This window comes from Mangifera indica, chromosome 6 (assembly GCF_011075055.1).
Source record: "Mangifera indica cultivar Alphonso chromosome 6, CATAS_Mindica_2.1, whole genome shotgun sequence".
In the NCBI taxonomy this organism is placed as follows: domain Eukaryota; kingdom Viridiplantae; phylum Streptophyta; class Magnoliopsida; order Sapindales; family Anacardiaceae; genus Mangifera; species Mangifera indica.
The window spans coordinates 13293730-13304498 of NC_058142.1; the positions used below are offsets into that span (position 1 = coordinate 13293730).

Sequence of the window (10769 nt, forward strand, 5' to 3'; positions counted from 1 at the left end):
AGATGTTAAACCTAAGTGGAATTCAGTATGCCTCATGTTAAAAGTATATGAATTGTATGAAGTGACTATAATACGGTTTTTCAATGTCCAACTAAAAAATTTGAAAAATCCTATTTTTTTTTATAGATCATGATTAGAAAATTGCTATGACTTTAATGAATATATTAAAACCATTGAAGACAACCACAGTCTAGTTACTTGTTTAATTTTATATAGTATGATATAAATCAGTGATATTTTTAAAGAATATAAGTATTATAATACTTTTCAAAATATATCCAGACAAATGAAACATAAATTTAAAAAATATTGAAATAAAATTCCTTTACTTTATGTCGCTTCCATAGTTTTAGATCCTATGACAAAAATATAAGAAGTCAAAAATTCATTTGATATTATTAATGATAATTTGTTAATTGCATAGATAATGTTAAAAAATTTATATTAGAAATGTATAGTATTTATGAACATAAATATAAAAAAATTGGATAAAGTTTAGAACAAAAGGTAAGTTATGCTAGTTCAAACAGAAAAAAATTGCAAATATGGTCCCCCCTAGTCAAAGGTAAGCAGTTAGCTAGTCAAAATTTAAATTATGATGAGTTTTATAATTATATTAATATTGATCATTATCCAAAAATTGTTCAATGATATGGTGATGAGAAATTAAATATTTTGACATGATGGAAAGAAAAGGTAGAAAGTTTTCCTATGCTTACTGTCATAACCCAAAATCTACTAATCTCTTGAGTATTGACTGTAGTATTAGAATTTGTTTTTAATGTAAGTGGATGCATACTAGATGATAGACAATCCAATTTACATTTAAAAATGGCTAAGACAATCGTGTCTATGAATAATTCAATCAAAGTGGATTTCAAATTGCATATTGGGTTGCAAAAGATATCTTCGAAGAATTCAAGAATCTAAACGTTGAGGACGAGTAGTGAATGGTATAAATATCATATTTATATTTGTAATTGTACATTGTAAATGAATTTATTTGTAATATATTATAATAATTTTCATTGTGTACCCATGATATTCCTTCGTCACAAATAAAAGAGTTTCAATAAAATATTTAGGGTACTATCATCAGTTTTAATAATTAAAAAATAATTTGTGTTTGAATTTTCATATTAAAAAATTAAAAATTTTGTTTAAACAGATTGACCCATTTAAGGATTGGCATAACCCAACCCTATATATATAAGTTCGTATGGTGGGTCTCATGTTTTTACTGTATCAACCTAACCAAAAGCCTACAACTGTGCAAGCTTTGGGCCTTATCCGTCCTTTGTGACGAACTAATGAAATCAAATACGGAAGAGAACTGACAAAAGCGTTGGATGGAAACTTTTTTCAAATATCACCCATTACACATAAACAACCTCCTCCTCCCTTTCTCCTATAGCACATAAACTCATTCTCATTCTCATCCTCCACTACCATGACACGCCACAATAGAACCCATTGTGATGGCCACCACCTGTCATCTCCCCCCATTTTAACCTAGATTCCCATCTTTCTCTTATGATGTAGCCTAATAATCTGTGTGTTGCCCATCCCATTGCACAAATAGCCCACTCCTCCCCTTCTTCCATTGTGCAAAAACTGACATAGAGAAGGCTTATGATCATTGAACCTTCTTGGATTATATGCTTCAAAGGACAAGTTTTGGCTTTAGATGGTTGGTGTATGAGGAGGATGAGGAACTTGTATGTCTATATTCACAAGTAGCTTTACTAGTTTACAGCCCTAGGGAGGCCACCGAGCCACATGCCTCATTGCCACCCTAATTTGGAGAGGAAAAGAATAATACTTGCAATACGGATGACAAATTGATCACAAACATTAGCATGACAAATTAGGATGAACGTCAGTGCTCTTTTGAATCAAATTTTAAACAAATAACCTTTATTATTATTATTATTATTATTATTATTATTGTTATTTATTATATAATCATTACAATAAACTCTATGAATTTTGTATACATATACAAAGTATCAACACAACAAAACCAAATACTCTCAATCCAACTAACATGAACCCTAATGAAATAGAAATAAATTAATCGACAACAAATCATTTATTTGAATTTAAGGTGGGTAAAGTTTCTTTGAAGCTAAGGATTGAGAGTATTTGCAATGTCGATGACAAATCGATAACGAACGTTTCCTTTAGCAAACGATCCATGGCAGTATTTACATAATCCATTGAAATTACTTCAACATTAGCTGTAATGTTATGTTTTGCTGCAAAATCTATCATTTCTTGTGTCTCCTTCATTCCCCCTGCCATGCTTGCTGAAATTGTTCTTCTACCTGCACTTATTAAAATTTTTTATAATTTCTCCTAGCCATCTTTTCAAAGAAATTAATTTATAAAGAGGTATAAACAAAGAAAAATATTAAAGTTTGCTTACCAGAAAATAAAGGCATAATCGGAATCTCGATTGGCTTGTGTAGATCAGGTGGTGTTAGTAATATTAGCTTTCCATTAAGTTTGAGGAGATTAAGTAATGGTAATAGAGATTGAGTTGGAGAGATTGTGGCAATGATACCATCTAGAGTGCCCATAGCATCCTACATCATATATTATTTATTTATATATAAGCACTTATTAAGAACAAGAAGCAAGATTTGTTTACTAATAATAAATACTAATTTGTATACTAATGATAATGAAATATCATTATTTAATTAGATATTATTTTATTCTCAATTCAAAATTGTTAATAAGAATCATTTCTTACACCATAACACGATATTTTTGCACAACCAAAGAAGGTTTATAAAGATGGTAATTTAATTATGAAGGGTTATTCTAAATTTTGTTGTGAATTCCAACAGCTACAAGAAGAAATAATGAAGAAAAATCTCAACAAAGCCGAAGCTAAATTACCTGCATTTGGTCCATGTCATGACTAACAAGAAAGGAATCAGCTTTAAGTTGTTGAATTGCCTCAATCTTCTTGTTGGGTGATGTACTAATCACAGTCACCTTCATCCCAAATGCCTTTCCAAACTTAACCGCAAGATGCCCTAATCCACCAAGACCAACCACACCCACATGCATTCCTTCTTTGTCAAGTCCAAAATATTTCATGGGACTAAAAACTGTAATTCCTGCACAAAGCAATGGAGCAACTCCCTCTAATGCCAAATTTTCAGGAATATGAACGGCAAAGTTTTGATCGACCACAAGAGTATCCGAATATCCGCCGTAGTTTTTGTCTCCACCATTGTCGAAGATTGTGTAGGTGGTGATGCTCTTGGGACAATAGCTTTCCAAGTGGTTTTGGCAACCATAGCAGCTGCCACATGAACCTACAAAACAACCCACTCCTGCTTTATCTCCTAGTTTAAATTTCTGCACTTTGGTACCCACTTGGATCACCTCTCCCACAATCTCATGTCTGTAAAGAATAGACAAGTACTCAGTTCATATGGGATCGCAAATTTGATAGTAAATAATGAAATATGATTTAAGTTTACCCGGGGAGGACAGGATAGAGAGAAATTCCATAGGTATTCTTAACAGTGTCAAAATCAGTTCGACAAATACCACAATATAGGATCTTGATTGTTATATCACTGTCACCATTGGCCCTGCATAATTAATTGCATAACAAAATCTTACTCATTTGTAAGAAAATATTATATTTGTACAAGTTAAAAAGAGTGACTGACCTTCTAGTGAAATGGAAAGGATGAAGAATTCCTGAAGAGTCAGAAGCTGCCCATCCAAAAGCTCTCTGCCTTTGCTTCTCTTGTTCAAAGCCTGACATCAATATTGTGGGTAGAGAAATCAGAAAGAAAGATTAATAGTAAGTGGCAGTAAATACGAGAGAGATGAGCTCAAAGATGTTGTTATAAATTTGTTGCTGATGATTTTGCAGGTCTTTTTATAATCCTATTTAGTTGACGAAATTAAGATGTCAAACTTTGAATATTCTTAATTAGACAACTTCTGTTTACCTTCAACACGTTACCTCTTTGACAAGAAATAAATAATAAGAATGGTCACATGTCCCTGGATACTTTCCTGATCATGACTGCCATTTTTGTTTTTAGAATTGTTTTTGGATAATAAAAACTACAGATGATTGAATTAAATTAGATTATTCTTTATATTGATTTCTCATAAATTTAAATAAAATATTTAAATTATACAGTCACAACTAATTCTTTGAAACATCAGTAAATAATATTATTTTGCTATGAAATATATAAAAACAATGGGAAGACTCTCTGCAGTGTAATGGGTAGGTTGCTGATCACTTTATATGTATAACGAGTCATCTGGTTAGAAACCAAATATGTCTGTTTATAATCCTATTTAGTTGAAGAAAATAAGATGTCAAACTTTGAATATTCTTAATTAGACAACTTCTATTTTCCTTCAACAGGTTACCTCTTTGACAAGAAATAAATAATGAGAATGGTCACATGTCCCTGGATACTTTTCTGATCATGACTGCCATTTTTGTTTTTAGAATTGTTTTTGGATAATGAAAACTACAGATGATTGAATTCTTTATATTTATTTCTCATAAATTTAAATAAAATATTTAAATTATACAATATCCATCCTACATCATCCAGTTGGAAAATAGTTGAATAAATTATAACCAAGAACAAGGCGGCTAGCAGTTGTCTCTTCGGAGACATCCGATAAAATTGGAACGATACAGAGAAGATTAGCATGGCCCCTGCGCAAGGATGACACGCAAAAATCGAGAAATGGTCCAAATTTTTTTCTCGCTTCTGGGTTTGATTATTTCGTATCAATTTTGAGCCGGTTTTCTCACAAGGGTTTGATTTTGAACTGGGTTTGGCTTGAATGTTTAGTGTTTCCGGGTTTGGTATTTGATAGTTGCGTGCTAATTTTAATGTGTTTTAAACCGTTCATTGCTGATTTTATGAGCTGGGTTTCTCACACTAGTTTGAACTTGAACTGGGTTTGATTATTTTGTATGAATTTTGAGATGGGTTTCTCACAATGGTTTGATTTTGTACTGGGTTTGAATGTTTTGTGTTTCTGGGTTTGGTATTTGATAGCTGCATGCTAAATTTAATGTCATTTCTGATTTTATGTGCTTGTTTTTCATACCGATCATAAGGTGTTGTTGGGTTGACATTTCTGAATTATCTTTTTAACAGAATTTGATCGCCCTTTAATCACTCAATTCACTATAGCTTCTGTACTCTGCATGTTGTTTGTTTTCAACACACAGATTTGTCTTCCTTTCACTTGATCATTTTGCTCAATGAGATTGGGAACAAACAAATCTTTTCAAATGCTTTGATTGTTGTTGAGAAATTCTCTGCCACCTTGTTGTGAATGGATTCAAAAATTATTTTGGAGTTTTCCTTGGATTTCAGCTCAATTTTTGCCCCTATCGTGGAAAATTAATGACATTACAATTCTCTTAAAAGTTGTATTTTTTGTAGTGATGCTGTTATGTTTCTTTTGATTTCCCGTCATCTAAAATTTCTTGCCCTACTTGGCCCTGCTCCAACCTCGTAATTTGACAGACTGATGTATGTTGCCTTGTTAGTTATCAACGAAATCCATAAATATATTTTCTGTATACAAATTCTTCATTTTTTTCATTAATTTCTTACTTTTTAAGACACTGACATTTCTTCAGTCTTCTATGGTAAACAGATTTTCCAAAAATTCCTGATTTACCTGCAATCACAATGTTCAATTACTCTCACACGCACACTTGCCACTGTTTGAGCTGCCTTGCCATGCTTAAGCAGAATTCTGTGATCAACATCTCTTGCAACTGCCTCAAAACTGGTAAGAAGTGCGTTTATGGCATGTTGAGCTTGGCACGTACTTCAACTTGGTGTCCGATCTGGTGACATTGTTGCTGTCTCTGCTTTTAACTAGTCCAATTTTAGCTAACACAATTTCCATATTATGTAAATCTGTGACTTTTAGATATTTTCTGTCTTGTTTCTCTCAAATAAGCCCTTAACTCATGCAAAATTCTACCTTTGAAGATCAGATTCTGGCTTGATTGTTTCTCTATTGTAGGAACCACTGGAAGGCCTAAGAGAGTTACAATAAACCATTCAACTTTAGTTGTGCATGAAGGATTTTGGCAAGAAAATTAGAATTTTTAGAGCATGTTCACATCATATGTAACAATAGTAATATAAAATTTACATGTTGTTTCAAGAAATAAAATATAAAAACATATAAACTACCTTGTATCTTGTAAGTTGATTTGAAGTTTGGAAGCTCAAATTATTAAAATAAGTGATCTCTTGACTTGCACCCTTCAAAGAAGAAAAATGAAAGAAAAATGGTGTTTATCTCGGCAAAAGAAGAAGAAGAAGAGAAAATGTAGTATTTTTTTATATTTTTCTCTCTTTTATTAAACTAAAACTTGATATTTATCAAGTTAAAGCATGTATTCAATTCTCATTGGTTGATAATTAAGAGAATTTAGTATTTGACACATGTTGAATAATTTGTGCCCAAAATTATTCATTATAACTTTCTAAACAATTTAAAAGATGTAAAATGACAATTTTGCCCCTTTTTCAAATCTTATTCGAAAAGCACAATTTTTTTATCCTCGAAAAATGCTACCCAACCATGGATAAATATTTTCAGCTTCATAACACTATTTCCTTCTTTGAAATATGGGTGTCACCTTCAAGATTCATAGTGATGTAGTCGTGGATCCTATATCGGACGATGCGTTTCATTATATCATTGTATAACTCAAAATTGTCGTTAACCAATATACTCTGTTTTCCACTACAAAACGAAGCTCCCACTAATCATGTGGTGTCATCTAGCAATATCCCATGACCCCTACATCACAATGAAGTACAAGCTTCACATAATGTTAAATGAACATTTCTTACTCATACTTACTATGTAGTCTAATCTTTTCATCATTACATTCCGATTGAACTTGGATTCATGGAATGTCAAAATCCAATATTTAGCCTTTTTAAATATCAAGTCATACATCATAACGTGCCACATCGAAACTCTTTTCATGTGGTCTTTTATTTACAGTAGCCAATGTTTTAGATTTGCATATTTCTTGATATTCGTATGAGAACTTAGGAGCAGTCGAGTTGATAGATCCCTGTATGATCATCACTTGTCCTCTCATTTAAGCAACATATGATCAAAACGGCTTCTAAACGAGACATGATTAGCCTCATGGTATATACCATATGAACCATACGTTCTGAAAAAAAGTACAACTGTGATATCTTAAGTCAAAGGATCTATATACTAGTATGATTTACGATGTATCATTGACTACATATTAATGCTCATGTGATCATCGTTCAGTAGTCACGTTCGATAAACAATATAATATAATAACCTTTGATCAGTTTTTTAACCATCAAATGATTTCATTGTTTACTCATGTGTATATCCACTATGTCTAATATCATTTATTGATATACTGTGGTGATATAGCACACACCCACTATGCAATACTATTGCCCAAACAGATTGCCTATGCAGAAAACGATTTGATGACGTTTATTAAAACTTATTGGGACCTTTCACATGTCGCATGCATGTAGCGAATATAGATGTAATATACAACTACAACATAGATTAAAAGTGACGTAGAAAACATGTGAAGTATGACAGAACTCTTCTTTTATTAATAATGTATATGCAAGATATACAACCCTTAAAATCAATTAAAGCCATTAGTTTTTAGGGCATATTCTAACAAGAACTCCCACTTGCACTAAAGTTAATCGTTGTAGTACCTAATGCCCATCCTCTCTAGATGTTGGTCTAACAATCTTTATGTTAATGCTTTAGTTAGTGGGTCTGCAAGATTGTCCACCGAAGCAATCTTCTGAATGACAATATCTCCAACTCTAACGAATTCTCTCAAGATGTGATATTTTCATTAAATATGCTTTGACCTTTGATGTGCTCTTGGTTCCTTTGCCTATGCAATGACACCAGTATTGTCACAGAATATAATTACTGGTTGACTCATCTGAGGAATCATGCCCAACTCTGTGGCAAATTTACACATCCAAACGGTCTCTTTCACAGCTTCTGAAGCAATAATATACTCAGCTTCTACAGTAGAGTTTGCAGTAGTCGAGTGTTTGACACTTTTTCAACTGATTGTGCCTCCATTACAAACAAAAATAAATACAGACCTAGACTTTCTATCATCTACATCTGACTGGAAATCAGAATCTGAGTATCCTTTGAGCATCAACTTTGAACCCCTATAACCCAGTATCAACTCCTTGATCATTCTTAAATACTTCAGGATGGTTTTTACTACTGTTCAGTGTCTTTCTCTAGGATTTGACTGATATTTGCTTACTACATTAACTGCAAAAGTAATGTCTGGTCATGTATATAATATAACATACATGGGACTTTATACTGCCCAAGCATATGACACCTCACACATTCGTTGTCGCTCCTCATCAGTCTTTGGACACATCTTTTGATAGATGTTTTTCATGAGGAAACGGTAGAAGACTTCTCTTAGAGTCTTGCATATAAAAGCGTTTCAACACTTTCTCTATATACAACTTTTGAGATAAACTTATTAATCCTTTCGCTCTATCTTTATAGATGCAAATACCTAGAATATAGGTTGCTTCTCCAAGATCCTTCATAGAAAAAGAATTCGCTACCCATAACTTAACCTCAGTCATAGTGCCAATATCGTTTCCAATTAATAATATGTCATCTACATACAAGACTACGAAAACGATAATTTTATCTCTATCCAATTTATAAACACACGACTCATCCAGATTTTTAATAAAATCGAATACTCGAATTGCTTCATCAAACCGGATATTCTAGCTTTTTGAAGCTTGTTTCAATCCATATATAGATCGATATAGTTTGCACACTTTATGCCTCTCAGTAGCGGATACAAAACCTATTGGTTGCTCCATATAAATATTTTCTTCAATATACCCATTGAGAAAAGTAGTTTTAATATTCATCTACCATATCTCATAATCATAGTGTGTTGCAATAGCTAACAGAATTCTGATGAATTTAAGCATCGCGACTAGTGAAAAGGTCTCCTCATAATCCAACTTTTGTTTTTGAGTATAACCTTTAGCTACCAATCGAGCTTTATAAGTTTCAACTTTTCCATCCTTGCCAATTTTCCTCTTGAAGATCCATTTACATCCGATCGAAATTATTCCATCAGGTGGATCAACGAGTGTCCATACTTGATTGGTATTCATAGATTCAATTTATGAATTCATTGCCTCTAGCCATCTGTTAGAGTTAATATCCAGTATTATCTTTTGGTAAGTTTTTGAATCCTCTAGATGTTTAGTTTCTCCTATTGGAAGCGATTCAAAATCTCTTTCTGTCAGAAATTCATATCTTTTGGGAGGTTGAGACACTCTAATAGACTTTCTTATTTAAGCCATTATAGTTGGTATAAGTGATTGTATACCTCGAGGATTTACCTGAATAGGCTTGGTTACGGGCTCTCTAGACTCTTTTTCGAGCACAATTTTTCTATCTACACCATCTTCCTCTAAGAACTCTTTCTTAAGAAAATATGCATTTCTACTGACCATAATTCTTTTATCAGAGTGAAAATAGAAATAATATCCTAAACTTTTTTTTGGATTCCCGATGAATCGACCTTTTTCTGTTCAGGACTCTAGTTTATCAGTTCTAACCACTTTGATAAATGTTAGATATTCTTAGATTTTCAGGTAGTTTACACTTGAAAGTCTGTCATACCATAATTCGTATGGTGTCTTTCGAATGGACTTTGATGGTGTTTTATTCAATACATGTAGTACTGTTTGAAGAGCATATCCCCATAAATAAACTGGCAAATCAGTAAAACTCATTATAAATCGTATTATATCTAACAAAGTACGATTTCTCCATTCAGACACACCATTATGTTGTGGTGTAAATGACAGAGTCAACTGAGATAGTATTCCTTTGTCTCTTAGGAACTCTTGAAATTTTGTACTCAAGTATTCACCTCCACGATCTAAATGTAAAACTTTAATATTCTTTCCAGTCTGGTTTTCTACTTCCTTTTGAAACTTTCTAAACTTTTCAAAAGCTTTAGATTTATATTTCATCAAATACAAATACCTGTATTGAGAATAATCATCGATAAAGGTAATGAAATATGAAAAACCTCATCGGGCCATTTAATTAAAGGGGCCACACACATCAGTGTGTATCAACTCTAATATATTTTTGGTTTGCTCCCCTTTATTCTTATACAGAAGCTTGATCATTTTTCCTCGAAGACAAGATTCACAAGTAGAATACGGTTCTGAACCCAATGAACTTAAAAGTCCACTTTCTCCTAATTGTTGAATCCGATCCTCTCCAATATGACCAAATCTGTGATGCCATAGAACTATTGGATTTATATGTTCTCTAGTTCTTTTAGATGATTTGAAATACATGGTGCTATGTAAATCAAATTTTACCACATACAAACCATTTGTATTGATAGTATTTCCTATTAATCTATTCCCAAAATAAATTAGATATTCATTTCCAGTAAATATAAACTGATAACCATTTTTACACAAAACTGGAATAAAGATGATATTCTTGGTGGCATTAGCAAAATACAAAGTTTTATACAAAGTTATTATATGCCTAGTAGGTAACTGTACACTACATACGCCTACAGCTTCTACGAAAACTCGTGTCCTATTAGCCAGTCTTAGTGTGATCTCATCACATCTCAAGGCAGAAATATTCTGTAGATGTTG

The 10769-nt window shown here is 32.4% G+C and overlaps 1 long non-coding RNA gene, 1 other non-coding gene and 1 pseudogene across 2 annotated transcripts; 2 read left to right on the forward strand and 1 right to left on the reverse strand.

Moving 5' to 3' along the window:
* Positions 1 to 1968: 1968 nt before the first annotated feature.
* On the reverse strand, positions 1969 to 3904 carry LOC123219235 (annotated as a pseudogene).
* A 568-nt stretch (positions 3905 to 4472) lies between these two features.
* Positions 4473 to 5961, forward strand: LOC123219237. The gene is made up of 2 exons (XR_006502834.1): positions 4473 to 4751; positions 5677 to 5961. It is a non-coding gene; the product is annotated as an uncharacterized LOC123219237 (long non-coding RNA).
* On the forward strand, positions 4661 to 4763 carry LOC123219855. Its single transcript, XR_006502933.1, has one exon. It is a non-coding gene; the product is annotated as a U6 spliceosomal RNA (small nuclear RNA).
* Positions 5962 to 10769: the final 4808 nt, after the last annotated feature.